Here is a 15,844-nt window from a genome sequence, read left to right on the forward strand (position 1 = left end):
AAATCATCTTGACCATTTACAATGATGTGGGTGGACCTAGAGGGTATTATGCTAAGTGAAATAAGTCAGTCAGAAAAAGACAAATACTATAGGATTTCCCTCATATGTGGAATTTAAGAAACAAAACAGATGAACATGGGGAGGGGAAGGAAAAATAAAATGAGATGAAAATTGAGAGGGAGGCAAACCATAAGCAACACTGAACTCTAGGAAACAAATATGGTTGCTGGAGGGGAGGTGGCTGGGGGGATGGGGTAACTGGGTGATGGACATTAAGGAGGGCACGTGACATAATGAGCACTGGGTGTTATATGCAACTGATGAATCACTGAAACTAACTAAGTAACTAACTAAATAAATAAATGAAATCGTCTTGACCTAACCAGATATTCTCCCAGAGGCAGAAGCAAGAACTCAACAGTATAGCTTGTTTTACCATTAGCTGCATGTATATCCAACCTCCTAACGATTTTACTGATCTAGGACCTGGTACCTAGGAGTTTTTAGTAAACAATCATGAATCAATTGACTTGACCAAAGTGCTAGGGTGTGTTTACAGCAGAATTACAGCACCAGGACTGGAGACTCTCAGGTCCATACCTCGTGACCTTGACATAGCCTTTCAGGCATTGAGCAAGTTTGAAGCCAGCTGGCAAGCCCTTTCTGTGCTAAAGGTGGAAGAGGCAAGAGAGCTGTTTCTGAAACGATACTCCTATTCCCTGGATCACTGGTACTCTGCAGATGTTTCTCAGGTATGTCAGGGGAATTTAGAAAACATTATTTCAAATTCTACCAGAATTATTTAAATAATAGTAGTCCTGACAATTTTATTTCTACCTCTCATGAGTTTCAATTGGTTTTTACTTGGTGCTGTTTGGACCGTGTGTTCTGAAATTAAATGCAAAAATATATTCACAGCATCCAGATCACGAGTGGCCCCTGATACCCCTCTTCTCTTTCCCGTGGCTCTCCCTTCACAGTAACTTCTAGTGGTGGGTGGGGGCTTCACCCTCTCCACCACTCCCTTAGGAGAGCCTATCATAGAGCCCAGTACCTTTGGGATTTGGTCATTTGCAAATTCTGAAAAGATGTGCAGGGTGTATGCCAGGTATGGGAAATGGAGATCTGAGAAGAAGCAGGTGTTTGGAGACCCCCGTGCCCACAGGAAGGTGGATGACTGGGATGAGCACGGGCCATGGAATGAGTGGGGTCCAGCTGTACGGATGTCTCAATCCAGCTGTGGATCAGGAAGCCTGTTTGTTTGACAGCGAAGCCACTACTTACCTTCAGCCATGAACATGCAGTCCTTTACTGGGCACCGATCATGTAAAAAATGCCCAAAGAGTACAATCTCCCAGTTACAAGGTGAATAAGTTCTGGAGATCTAACGTCCGTGTGGTGACTGAGCTGAAATTTGCTAAGAGGGTAGGTCTTAAATGTTCTCACCACACACACAAAAGGTATCTATGTTAGGTGAAGGAGATGTGTTCATTAACTTGATTGTGGTGATCACTTCAAATGTCTATGTATATTAAATCACTACCTTGTATACCTAAAAGATAAAAAAGAAGAAAGGACGTAGGGTGTGGTCCCTCCCTCCTAGGCACTCCCATGTGCATCCGCCAGTGTCTGTCTGGACAACTTTCTATCAAGGTGTCTCACCTGCTTTTTCCACCAGAAGAGAGGCTCCCTTGCTGAGTTCACACTCCCTGCAAGAGGGAGACGTGAAATGCACACACCCCGTTACAGCTGCCCTGGGCTCGGGCCATGGAGCGCATCGCCCCCAATGTGCATTTAGTAAAGCATTTTCCCATCTCTTTTGCCATCGGCTCTTAGGGAGAGCAGGTACTGTTTTACGGTAAAGGAAAATAAGAGCAGGGCAGGTAAGTCTCATACACTCCGGTCACAGGCCACACATGTAGTAATCAGTGACTCAGGCTCTGGCCCGGGGTTCTTGCTGTGCGGCACCTCGAGCCCGGCCGAAAGGACAGAGATGGCCAGCGATGCCACAACCAACAGCCTTGTCACTCACACGGGGAAGGCGGAAGCCTGGGGGACAAGCTCCCGCACGGCACCTGTTCCAGGCCCCGTCCCCTCCTGCCTTCCAGCTCCGAAGCCAGGCTTTGCACTCGGCACCCCGTGGGTGGAGCACTGGGGCCTGTGGGTGCGGCGAGCGGAGGGCGGAGCCAAGCCGGGGGAGAGAGGAAATGCCAGCCGGCTGACCTGTGTGCACGCGCGTGTGCATGTGTGGGGTGCACGTGTGTGTGCGTGTGTAAGACACTGGGGCCTAGTAATCGAGCAAGCCCTTCTGCCCGGCCCTCACAGAGCTCTCCAGGTTTCAGCTAAAATGCTTCCTCCTCAGGGACGCCTTCCCTGGCCAGTCCTCTAAACTAACTCCTCCTTCATCTTCTCATGCGGCATAATTTTTATCACACATTGATATCCTTGCTTGCACATCACACACACACACACACACACACACAGTAGTTGGTGTTTGATGTCTGAGGTTAATCTCATCCACTAAAATAAAACTCCTAAGAGACAAGGGACCCTGGTTGTCCTCGAATCCATCTGATCAGAAAGACAGCAGGGAATTCGCTTGAGCTTATACCCATAGGAAGGAGCTGGTGGACTGTCCTCCATAAGGCTGCAGCCCAGGACCCCAGAAACGTCCCTCACTGCCGTAGCCCGAGCTGTAGAGGGCAAGAAGGCCACACTCACGCTCATGGGGAGCCTGAGAAAACTCGGTCTTCCTCTGTGTCACTAACACCTCACAGGAGTTCCCCATAGTGGCAAAGCCAGATTTAGGCCACCCCTGAAGGGGCCACAGACAGCCCAGCCCCTGCAGCGTGCCGCTGATGCCCCAGCCAAAGAGGGTCTGAGACACACAGAGGGTGACCCATGGATACCTTTGAATGAATGGGACAACTAATGAGGAACCAATGATATTCAGACTGATTAAAATGCACCGGGGAGGGGGTGCACCTGAGTGGCTCAGTCATTAAGCGTCTGCCTTCGGCTCAGGTCATGATCCCGGGATCCTGGGATAGAGCCCCGTATCGGGCTCCCTGCTCTGCGGGGAGCCTGCTTCTCCCTCTCCCTCTGTCTGCCGCTCCCCCTGCTTGTGCTCTCTCTCACTCTGTGTCAAATAAGTAAATAAAATATTTGAAAAATAATAATAAAATAAAATAAAACGCACCAGAAAATTAGAAGAATATGATTTCCAACAACTAAAAATCGTTCAGCTGCTTACGAGTAACATAGGGCATATTTGTTTAAGTGGAAAAGCTCACTTAACAGAGGCTGCACCAATTTCTAGCAGCACAGAACGTTTCAGGGTTCGTAACTCATCGTCGAGTTTATTTGTGAAGCCCGGTTGTTGCTCATAACTTGGGAACAAGAGCAAGAACGTGCCCTTCACCTCTCGTAGCCCTTGCCTCACTGGGTGGTGGGCAGACCTTGTTTCCGGGCCAGCCACCTGCAGGCGGGGCTGCTCGGGGACAGGGGCTGACGGGAACGTCCAGGACACAGCCCCACCTGGCAGTGGCTCGGCATTTGCTCAGTGAGTAAAAAGAAAGAAATCTGCGTGTGGTCCCCTCCTCTGCTAGTCACCCTCGATAAGGTCAAGCCCACAACATACGCAGCTGTTTCCATGATGGCGCAATGCCTACAGCCTCCTGGACGCGGGGCATGCCACGGCTCAGACGGCAGGTGAAGCGGTCATAGCACAGAGCTGGGACAGGATAGTAACTTTACTCCTCAGAGCAGGGGTTCTCAGCCGGGGTGATCTGCCTGCTGGGAGACATCTGACAATTCTGGGGACATTTTTGACTGTCACAATGGAAGGTGCTCCTGGCATCTAACGGGGGATGTTGCCCAATGTCCTGCAACGCACAGGACAGCCCCAAGAGAGAATTATCCAGTCGAAAATGTCCATCATGCTGAGGGTACGAGACGCTGTCTTAAAGCAAAGGGTTCAAGCCCGAGACCTGAGACCAAGATCCACCTTTGGACATGTTCCTCTCTGCTCCCTTCAGCTGGTGGCACCCACACAGGTGTGGTCTGGCCACAGAGCACGGGCCCGGCCCTGTTGGAGGGGAGGTCAGGGGTAGGAGCACGGTGCGGGAAGTGGGGTTCAGCCAGTCTGTCCAGCTTTTTCTGGAACCACAAACTCTGAGGGCGACAAGGAAACTTGTCACCCTCAGACTAGAGAAAATTCTCAGCAGACTCTGTCCGCCTTCATCTGGAAGAAAGAAGCCTACGCTTCTCCCGGGCGGGGCAGCAACCCGGCTCCCCATGCAGCCGGCCGTCCCTCCAGACCACCCGTGGGCTTTCTGCAGCTCAGGTACGAAAAGGGCTTTGAAATCCCTCTGAACGTGGCCGTGGGCTCTACAAGGCATGGCGACCCGCCAGACTTTCTAGTTGCTCGCTAAACCGTCCCAGAGCCAGGGACACCGGCCCCCGCTGTGGCCGCCGTGGCTTGTGGCAGGGGCTGAGGTCGGGGCAGCGACTGGGGGAGCTCATGATGCTCCTTCCTCGGGGGTCAGAAGGAGAGCTTGAGGGGTCATGGGAAAGGCTGTGCAAAATGTAGATCTGAATTGTTGAATGAGGACAGCCACTGGACAGCCACCGCGGTCCACTGACCAGAAACTCTCCATGAAATGTGTCCAGTGACAAACACAACTCACTGAATAAGGCGAAGCATGAGCACGTTTGCATGAGGAAAGAGGAAAAAGAAACTCGATGCGTTACGTATGTGGTACACACCACATATGTAAGTATAGAGAATAAAACCCCAGAGCCTAAAAAGCAAATCCCCAAATGTGAACAGTATTTTTACCTCCAGGAAAGAGAGGGGGGCTTGGAGGGGCAGGTCGTGAACAAATCTTATGGGTACACATTCTGTACACTGCAATTCTGTCTGATTATTTTATAAGCAGAGCATCATGTATTACTCTCAAATCTTTAAGGTTAAAAAAAAATAACTTTTTATAGGTGGGGCTCAGCTCTGTTTAACTACATATTCCCACTAGCAAATGCCACAATCACACACAAATGAAAACAATCCGCACATGGTATCTGCATTTGACATGTAAGCATATTTGTGTACTGAGAATAAATACCCATTATCCGAAACCAAGAATGGGGTCAGACAACTTTCTGAAAGCCACTCCATCTCCAGTGCTCCGACCCTCTGAGCCCCCAGTGCCTTTAGCCCCCAAATGGGGGCTCTCGATGGCCTGGAATAGAATGAATTCAGCCAACCTCAACTCAGGAGGCCCCAGTGGAGACCACACCCTGGACGGGTAACAAGAGTCCAAACGCTATTCAGGTGAGGTCCCCACCTTCACGGAAGGTGTGGAGGCCAGACACCTACACAAAGAATGAAACCGGTAAGACCCACCAGCACTGAGTGCCAGGCACTGTTCTAATTCTATCGTAACATTTATTTCTTACAATAATCTGAGGCAGTGGGTACTGTTACTGCCACCATTTTACAAATGGGGAAACTGAGGCATGGAACATAACTTGCCCGAGGCCACGCAGTTCCTTTGGGAGGGTAGCAGGAGTTGGACCTCCTGAGTCTGCAGGCTCACCACGCTGTGCTGTGTGGGCTGGTCCGGGAAGCAAGGCAGGAGGAGCGAAGCTTACCGTGAGGCATGAAGTCTCTGGGAAGGAGGTGATCCGTTCCAGAGTGCAGACGCAAAATGCAGAGGAGGTAAAGGACCTTAGAAATCAAACGGCCCAGACTCACCTCTCTATAAGCAAGACCCCAAGGCATAGGAAGGGACCCGGTATGATTCTGGTGGGGCCCTGGTTGGGGAATTCAGCTTGGTTTTCTGGAAAATGGCAGTAAGTGCCCAGCAGCACCTGCTTGTGGAGACAATAGGGTTTGCCGTGATTGGACAGCCAGGCTCGGAGCCAGGGTGCTGTCACTGCACGAGGGTGAGGGTTCCTGAGGCGCAGGGACCCAGCATTCAGCATTCAGCACTCAGCACGAGCCTGGCCTTTGCAGCTTCACAAACAGGGAAGCAGCTGTATGTGGGGGCGGGCTGGGGTCTGGGGCGGGTAATGCACCCTCTTTCTCCTGCTAAAACAGCAGCTGTTCCCTTACCATTCTCAACACTTCACTTTCAACTTGGTTAAAACCTACAACTTGCTTTGGTTCTGAACACTTGGCAAGGAGGTTGGAGTTTTGAAGTCCACAGAAGGAGGTGGAGAGGATGTGCAGAGACAGAGTGCAAGACGACCTGCCTCCCGTGGGTCCAGGTGCCCAGCTCAGGGGGTTCGCCCGCCCGCAAGCCAGCCTCCTCAGGGTGAGTTCCGCGGGCGGGGACCGAACTCTGCCTCCACGTTGCCCACCTGGCGGGAACTCCAGAAGCCACGTATCCTGCACAAAGATCATTCCTTCTCATCCTTGGATTCTTTCTTCTCTCCCCACTATTCCTGGGTGCCTCTTCCCCGCTTGCCATGTTCTGATCTGCATATGTCTTGACTGTTTCTTCCTATCCTTAGGAATCACTGGACCAGAAACCAGAAGACTCAGCAGCCATCCAACCCAGAAACTATGAAGTCCCAGGTAAGTCAGCTTAACGCGGTTGGACCTGTTTCCTCATCTAGAAAATGGGAACATGGGGATAATGGATTTAGCATACTCATCTCATGGGGCTGAGGTGATGACTGAACAGTGTGGGTCTGGCCGTGCACTAGAAGCTTTCCGAACCGTGCAGACGGAGTGGGCCAGGATGACCGCTGGCTGGTACGGGGCCTCCAGAAGAAACAGGTGGCTACTTAATGGGATGTTTTTCCCATGCCACCTTATTCTCTGTGGTAACACTACACCTAGCGTGAGACTCACGCAGACTTTAAAGATCAGTGACCGCGTAGATGCATACAGGAGCAAACCTGAAACCAGTTAAGGATGGAGGCATTTCCAACCAACAAGCCACCCCTGAGCTTTTATTATGTGCCAACTATTGTCATGTGCTTAGTTTGCCTGAAACTCAAAGGCTAACTGTTCTAATATGAAGGATAAATAGACAAACAACTTTAATTCAAGGCACAGAAATAGCAGTACCCTGATGAGAGACGTATGAAGTTCAACAAAGATCCACAAGGAGGAAGATGTTACAGCTGTTGGGAGGTCAAGAAAGGTTCACGAGCCTTGAAGGATGCACAGAATTTCAGCCAGCATCACTAGGAAAGGGTCTCCCCAGCCCAGGAAGTAATGCAAAGGTATGACCTGCAGGAGTAGCCAGGTGGGGAGGGGAGCAGTGATGTCACAGCAGAGACACGGTGGGGAGGACAGGCGAGAAATGAAAAGATAATCCAGGGAAAGTTGCTGAGATCCAAAGAATGGATGTCTCCAAACATCCACTAAGGATTTCAGATTTTCTCTTCGGGTAGGAAAGAGTATTTGGGGTTCTTTCAGGCATTGGCCTGCTCAATGGACTCCTTTTGCAGTGGGAGCAGGCAGTCAATTACGATTTAAATTCATGATTCCTCGCTCAAACCTAACTCACTGCTGCCCGGTACAAACACGCTCTCTCCCACTCGAGCAGGTCATTAGCCTCTGAAACCTATGCATCAGGGTCTACTCCGTGGGATTAACAGTACCTGGACCGTATCATTGTTTGGGGAATTAATGGGACAATAGCTATGTGAGTCCTTGGCTTGGAGACACATCTTTTTGTCCAAGGGATCACCGCAACCTTCTCTGTTAGGGATTTCTTTGCAAAAACAAACACACCTGCAATGAGGAAATGCATTCCAGAATTCTCTCCCTGAAGAAGACTCCATCTGACAGAGTAGGGACTCCCGAGGTTGGAAGCAGTGGCTGGCCGAGGTCGCACGGCCAGTCTCCCACAGACCTGAGACCGGATCCCGGTCTCCTCCCTCCCGTCACTGTCTCCCAGAAATCAAACCCCAGACGGTGACCGAAAGTACCTGAGACATTTTTCTGCAGCTGAAGACGCTGGCCCTCCATGTTCATTCTGGTCTCCCATCCCCCAAAGTCCAGAGGACAAGTGTTGAGGATATGTGACAGCTCCTCAAGATCCCCATTGTTGTTGGCCTGCCGGGAGAGCAGGGAGTCAGGTGCAAGGTCAAGGAAGTCACCTGTGCTGACAGGACTTTGCCTCAACTCCGGCGGCAGCTCTAGCCCTTCAACCTACTGTGCCTGAACGCACAACTAATTGACCAAGGACACGGAGCTGGTAACAACCCATTATCTCCATTTCTCCATCACCCCTTGCCTGGTGTGCGTCCCACACTCCGTATCTGTTGCCTTCACATAACTAGTTACTCCCAGGTTGCTGGAATCAACAGACACTCTTTCAGTCTTCACCTTACTAAACACCTTCTTCCTGAAAGCCCTTCTTCTTCCCTTGGCTTTCATGACACCACACTCCTCTGGGTTTGTCCCCTCTGAATGTTCTCTCTTTGTCATTTTAGGTCTGCTGATCCAACTCTACTAGACCGTAAACATGGAAGTCGCTCAAGGATCTTTTCTTGGACCTCCCTGCTTTCTCTCTGCACCCTCGCTCTGGGGCATGACATGCACCCCTTTGGCCTCGATGATCACTGAAGGGCTGATGGCTGTCCCATCTGAGCCTCCAGCTTACACCTGAGCTCCAGATTGAGAAATCCCTGCTTGGATGGCCCCCATACTTCTCAAACTCCACAGATCCAAGGCTCAACTTTTCATCTGCATCTTGTCCTTGCAAATGGCAGCCCCATCCACCTGGGATAATACTTACCTGACTCTCTTTCCCTGGCTTCCCACACCCAGACAAACATTTTGATTCCTCCTCACAAGTAGCTCTTAAACCTTCCATTTCTTACCATCCTCACCACCATCTAGTCCTCTTAGGTTGGATTCATGCAACCTTCTCCTAACTGGGAGACCTACTCCCACCTGCTTCCAAATCAGCCTCCACAGGGCAACCAGGTGGATCTTTGCCAAACATATATGGAACCATGTTACTTTCTGTCTGAAAACCTTTCAATAGGTGTCCATCCACAGATGAATAGATAAATAAAATGTGGTATATACTTAAAATGGAATATTATTCGGCCTTAAAAAGGAAGGACGTTCTGACACACGCTACAACATGTGTGAACCTCGACAACATTACATGAAGTGAAGTAAGCCAGTCACATCAGGACCAGCACTGCATGATTCCTTCTACGTGAGGCTCCTGGAATAGTCAGACTCATAGAAGCAGGAGGTAGAATGGAGCTTGCCACGGGCTTGGGGGGGAAGGAGGATGGGTGTTATTGTTTCACTTCAGTTTGGGTAGATGAAATGTTCTGGAAATGGATAGCGGTGATGGTTGTACAACAATGTGCATGTATTTAATACCACACTGCACACTTAAAAATGGTTAAAAGGGTGAACTTTATGTTGTGTATATTTTACCACAATATATATTTATAAAGAATTTTTTTCGGGGAGCCTGGGTGGCTCAGTCAGTTAAGTGTCTGCCTTCGGCTCAGGTCATGATCTCAGGGCCCGTGTTGGGCTCCCTGCTCAGCAGGGAGTCTGCTTCTCCTTCTCCCTCTGCCTACCATTCCCCCTGCTTGTGTGTTCTCTCTCTCTCTCTCATGAATAAATACATTTTTTTAAAAAATTAAAAAAAATTTTTTCAACAGTTTCCTACTGTTTTCAGAAGAAGATCCACAATTCCTAACAGTGCTCTGAGGCAAGGAGACAGAGCCTCTCCATCCCGCCTGCTCTCCCCCCTTCCCCCCTTCCCCCCTTCCCCCTCTCCCCCACCCCTTTGTCTTTCAGCTGCATTTCTGCCCGTTCTTTCTATGCAAAGCCCATAAGGGCTGTCTCCTCTGCCTTGAATGCTCTTAATCCACCTCTCCCTGCACCACTCCTTTTGCCTGGACTTCTGCTCATCTTTTTTTTTTTAAATTCAGCTGAGAGAGAGAGGGCACAGAGACACAGTGAGAGGGAGAAGCAGACTTCCAGCTGAGCAGGGAGCCTGATGTGGGGCTCGATCCCAGGACCCTGAGATCACGACCCGAGCCGTAGGCAGGCGCTTAACCGACTGAGCCACCCAGGCGCCCCCACTTCTGCTCATCTTTTAAGTCTCAGCCTCAGATCCCAAGCTCTGAAGGGACTAACCTCACACCCAGATGAGGTCAGGGACTCTTGTCTTTATGAGTGCTATGGCACATGTTCCTCAACCAGAGGATGTAACACTTGCAAAATTATTTAATATTTGTATGCCACACCCTGATCGAGAACTCCTACCTGTCTTGTCCATCTTTGTGTACACCAAGCACAGCATTGACGAAAAAGCTTTCCATGCGTGTTTGTGGGGTAAATAAAGTAGTGTTGTGCCGATGGGATTCCAGAGTCAAACCCTTCCCTCTGCCCAGTGCTGCCTCCGGTAAATCCCTCAGACTGGGTGGGGTTGGAATGTAAAGCAACAGGGGGAAGGAGGGGAGGGTCCACGCCCAACCCCCAATTAGAGCTAAGCCCTCAGTCCCTGCAGCTCCAGGAGGGGCTTCTAGGGCCATGATTCAATCCAGCCACGTGGACCATAACCACTTCCCCATGAACCTGTGAGCTCCCCAAGGACAGGAACCAGGTCCTTATTCATCTTTGCATCCCTCAAACATAGCCTGACACCTCTCCTAGGGAAGACGCTTATTATTAATATTGGTTGAATAAATAAATCAATCAAAGAATAACCTGTCTCACCTACTTGAGCCTGCTTTTTCTGTGAAAAGAGAATTATTCACCCCTCAAGGCTTACTTCATAAGGTTGCCATAAAAATGAAAATGAGATTAGGTGTTTCCTTAATTTTAAAATACCACTAAATGTAAGATTCACATTTCTTTTTTTTAAAAGATTTTATTTATTTATTTGAGAGAGAGAGAAAGTGCACAAGCAAGGGGAGGGGCAGAAGGAGAGGGAGAAGCAGACTCCCTGCCAAGCAGGGAGCTGACTCAGGACTCCATCCCAGGACCCCGAGATCATGACCTGAGCCGAAGGCAGACACTTAACAGGACTGAGCCACCCAGGCGCCCCAGATTCACATTTCTTTATACCTACTTTTTTTCAGTGGAGGGGAGAGACCACATTAATTATTATCATTATTATTTAGTATACTTTTTAATTTTATAGAATTTTTTATATTAAAATTATTATGATTAACTATAAGATTCACAACTTCAAAATGCTAAAATGAAAGTGTGTGCATTGACGAATTGAAGAAATGCATTAAGATGTGTGAGAACATAGAGCAAATGATTTGTGTTTACTGGGGGAGTGTATTAAAAAGACAGATTCTAGACTATTACTGTTGGCAATTCTAATTCAGGGGCTGTTTTGTAAAGATGTTCCAGGTGATTCCAATGGGCTGTCCAGTTTGGAAACTGGTCTCAAAAAAACCCCATAAAATTCCCCCTGTTCTTTTCTAGGGAGGAAACTAAGAATGGTAGAGAGCCTGTAATCCGTCCAAGGTCACACACGGCCGTGCCTAAGCTCTGACTCAGGACTGGCTTCCCAGCGCTTTCCCCAGGGGCTTCCCACCAGACCATCCTGCCTCCTTCTGGCTCCGGCTCAGGCTTTCCCAGATCCTGATGACCCCAACAGTTCCCGACTCCAGACATCATCATCTATTTTCGAGAAGGAAAGTCAGTGTACAAATTACCCATGGGAAGAGCTGATCACAGCAGGGAACTGGTCTAGGGGATTTCTGTTGGGGACTGATCGTTCCACACACAAAACTGGTTTTACTTCCCTTAGGGTCTAGCAACCCTTTTACTCCACATACCAAAATACACTCCCCTTGGGTTTCTGCTTTCAATGGCCTCTGTTTTCAGCAATGTTAGCACTAAAAATCAACCCGGCAGGCATTCAGCAGTGGGCAGGTGTGGTTGGCCTTAGTGTGAAACAAAATGCAAGTCACCATAAATTAAGGATCTAAGAAAGCCCCGGGTATGCTCGGATTTGGAGCTTCTGGAAAGGAAGGCCACCTGCAAGGGTGAACAGAGGCTGGCCGGACCTTCTGGACAGCATTGCTCCCCTAGCCTGGCCAATGGGGCCAGATCCTGGGGCCAGGATCGACACAGATGTGGGAGAGTCACCTCCAATGGTCCCCACTGCACCGAAGCATTAGGGCTTTGAAGACACACTTCACTTTGAATTTAGTTTCTGTATCTGCGAAACATCCGATTGTGTTGAGCTGGATTCCTTTGGTCCCTTCGTTTCTAACTCCCAAAAACCCTTTGCAGACAAAAGCTCCTTTGACAGGCCTGACACAGAGAGCAGATGTATCTGGGCTGTCCTGGCGGAAGCAGGGCAAGGTCCAGAGCTCGGGTCTCGTTGGGACTCAGTAGAACCCCCCTGGTTCCACGGAACACAGCAACTCCGCAGAGGAAACGCTCAAGTCCCTTCCCGTCATGAGGTCATGATGCTATGAGTCTAACTGACCGCACATGGAAATTCTGGGCATAACTGGAAAGTTGGCGTCACACCGGACTCTGCCTTCAGTCCCATGCCTGAGCCAGGACGGGCAGGCTTGCAGCTGCCTGCCTGAAATAAACTGGCCATAAGCATAAATGTTACCTTCATTAAGTGTGTTTACATTCTAGGGAGGGACACTGCCTACCCTTCAGTTCTGGTGCAGAAATCAGAGGTATTAGCCCCTCTTGGGAGGATTCCTGGCAGCTGGGGTGCAGGCTGGGCCCTCCTTCGGAGGTTTGCCATCCTAGGTACAGGGAGACAGAGCGTGCGTGGAGAGGAGAGAGATTGTCCTAAACTGCAGAGTTACCACGGATCTTGTATTTCTTCAAAGTACACTGAAACTTTACTCAGCCTTAAAAGGAGGGAAATTGGACACCGGGAGGAGCATGAAAGAAACTCGGAGACTTACAAATACTGTGTGATTGCACTTATATGAAGTTCAGAGCCCGCTCGAACCACTACTCTCTGCCAGCGTAGGTGTATCATCTAGGGAAACCAGGACAGCAATGGGCTCATAACGTGAAGAAGAAGAGAAGCTGTGAGAAATGGCACTGGTTGAACGCTCTCCCCGCCCCATCTGTCAGTTTCTTTCTCATCTTCCACACAGGAAATCCACTCGAGCCTCTGCTGGTGTGATGGCTTCTTCTTCCTCACAGAGGAGCCGCTAAATGCCCTGTCCCAGGTGACCCTGCCTTTGGGGGGAGGCTCAGCATTAGCATCCAGTCGAACTCAGGGGCCGAGTCAAGCCCCTCCGTGGCCTCGCGTGGTCTGCAGACTAGATGCATGCGCAGGTGGGGACATCCCCACTGGGACCTGGCCTGGGGAGGTGCTCGGTCAGGCCACGCCCTTCGTTCTCCTCATCCCCGTACTGGGGGGCAGCTCCCACAAACCCAGTGGAGACCAGGCCTCGGAGCAGCGCCGTGGCGGGCCTGAATCGGTTCAGCCCCACAGTGAAAGGCTGCATCTCATCGGATCCTGGCAGGAGGGGCCCCCAGCGCTGCCCCCCTCCCCCCACCTGCCTTCCGCCACCTCTGCACGCAGGTCTCGTGCTCCCAGAGTGTGACCAGCAGCTGACAGAAACAGCTCCTGCCTCGGGGAAGCGGCAAACAATGTGGCTTCTGGGACGTGTCCTGGAGACCAGCTGGCCAAGGACGTGACCCCAGCAGACCAGTCAAGGTCTGGTGCACATGAGAGCGCCAGGGAAAGGGCTGGAAACTGTGCCCACTGCTTCTGGGACACACAGCCGCAAAGCAGAAAGCAGCATCCGTTACCTGAATGATCACACAGAATAAAAATGTGCAGAGTGAATACAGGGGGGACTGACTCACGGCCTGCCCCTTCGAGCCCCCTCCCCCTTCCCCGTCGTAAACACTGTTAACACTTGGTGCTTTTCTTTTTAGGCTCTGGGCTTTTTTCTTTGCATTTACATATGTGAGTGTGCATGCACACATGTGCATGTGCACCCATGCGTGCACACACACGCACACACGCATCTTCTTTTTTCTCTTCCCCCCCCCCACATGAATGTCCTTAAATCTTAGGTTTCTCCTTGAAGAGAACCTGACTCATGCTTTTCTATCATAAGATGTGTAATGATTATCATTCTCCAGAAAGCAATAGGATGGATGTAGAGGCCGCCCTCCAGTTGTGGCCCGGGACTGTGAACCCGAGGGCTTTAGTTTGTTTTGGTGGGGACACAGTTCCATCACTCTTCTGTTCATGCATTTCTTCCAAACAGTGCCTGGTACCAGACCCTCCTGCAGGAGAGAGAATGGGGCTCCCACATAGCCCCTCCCTCAGACCTCACTGACTTGGGTGGTTGGTAGTGACAAGCATGGAGATCGCAGGACAGTCGCTCTGATGGGGAAGGAGGGTGTGGTGGAGCAGCTCAGAGGTGAGGAGTGGAAGTCAGGGAGGGCTTCTCAGAGGAGGTGGCAGGGGGGACATGAACACAACTCACCGACAGGAGCTTCGAGCCCCCAGAGGGCAGGGCATGCACTTCACCCCTCCGGTGCTCAGCACACAGTTGTTATGTCATAAATATTGAAATGCAAACAAGTGTATGCTTAGTGAGGAATGATCCAAGTTAAATATGCACGGAAAGCCTGTGGATCAGCCTGGTGCCTGGGAGCAGTCCATAAATGTAGCTGTTTGTTTTCCACCTGCACCTGGGGGCAACGTGAGTTCGGTACCAGTCCCTCTGCCGGCCTGTGTGAACACCACAAACACCAGCGCCTTTGACCCCTGGGAACACTGTCCCCATCTCCGCATTTCACAAATGGGGCAACGGAAGCCAAGACTGACCCGGCCAGCAGGTGCCGGATCCAACTGGCTCTGAACAGAGAACAGGTGCGAGAGGTACGAGAAGGTCTGGGCCTCACCAGGAGAGGTAGCTTTGAACATGGCCTGGAGCTTCCAGATGGCTCTGCAAAAAGGGAGACAGGAAGCTCGAGGCTCACGGCAAACACAGACAGACGTTCTACATCCCTTCACCTCTGCCGGCCCAGCCCGTGGCGCCCCCTCATTTAACCTGCACACACTCCCGCATAATCACCAGCAAAACAGAGTCAAGGAGCCAGGCTCTCTCCTCATTTTGCCATCTGTGAAGGCCCATCCCCTTCAAAGAGAGGCACAGCTCGATTTCCTTGATGCTTCTGAAGAGCGCGAGCCAGGGCCGCGTGCTGTGCAGCTTCCTCCAGCTCCCAAAGCCCTCTCCCTGCTCGGAGGCCAGCTGGTGTTGGTGCCTCCTCAGCGGGGTACTTGGGACGCTGCCCCTGGGCGCTTTCGGCCACACAGCGAGGCAGCCCACAGCCCAACACCACCATAAACACGTAGGAGGACTGGAAACATCGAGAGCCAGTGTTAATGCAGGGCCAAGGGTGGAAGAATGGAGCTTGAACCCTCAGGTGCCAGAAATAAAGGACAAACTCCACCAGAGGTGAAGGAAAAGCGATTCAGTGGGAGCTGGACAGAAACCAGAGGCAGACTGGACCCCAGGGGCTGGAGGCTGGAATGTCAGTGCCCACCCAGGGGGGCCGCTGTCCCAAATATCTGGCTACAGCCACCTAGCACCAAGCGCACCTAGGAGTCTGGGCCTTGTTCCCCCCCAAGGCCACCTCCTGGGGCTCTCTGAGCCCCCCCACGGCGGGCCTGCCGGCCTGAGCTGCCTTCTTCAGGAAGCCCCTCCGCATTGCCCAGCCTCAAAAACCAAACAGAACTGGTCAGAGGAGCCAACTCCAGGTTTTCCAGGCGGAAAGCTGAATCTAGCCGCAGCTAGACAGAGAAAAGTGTGTGCACATGACTCGCAGACTACTCAGGGCAAATGGCACGAGGGGTTATTTATTAGAATTTCGCTC

General features: G+C 51.0%; 1 long non-coding RNA gene across 2 annotated transcripts; it reads left to right on the plus strand.

The window, feature by feature from the left end:
• Positions 1-698: 698 nt before the first annotated feature.
• On the plus strand, positions 699-8,774 carry LOC116637764. 2 transcript variants are annotated; one of them, XR_004300539.1, is made up of 3 exons: positions 699-752; positions 6,517-6,580; positions 8,455-8,774. It is a non-coding gene; the product is annotated as an uncharacterized LOC116637764 (long non-coding RNA). The 2 variants fall into 2 exon arrangements; XR_004300538.1 differs by lacking the exon at positions 699-752 and adding an exon at positions 3,717-4,345.
• The last annotated feature ends 7,070 nt before the right edge of the window (positions 8,775-15,844 follow it).

The sequence above is a fragment of the Phoca vitulina genome, unplaced genomic scaffold, assembly GCF_004348235.1.
Source record: "Phoca vitulina isolate PV1807 unplaced genomic scaffold, GSC_HSeal_1.0 scaffold15, whole genome shotgun sequence".
Lineage (NCBI taxonomy): Eukaryota > Metazoa > Chordata > Mammalia > Carnivora > Phocidae > Phoca > Phoca vitulina.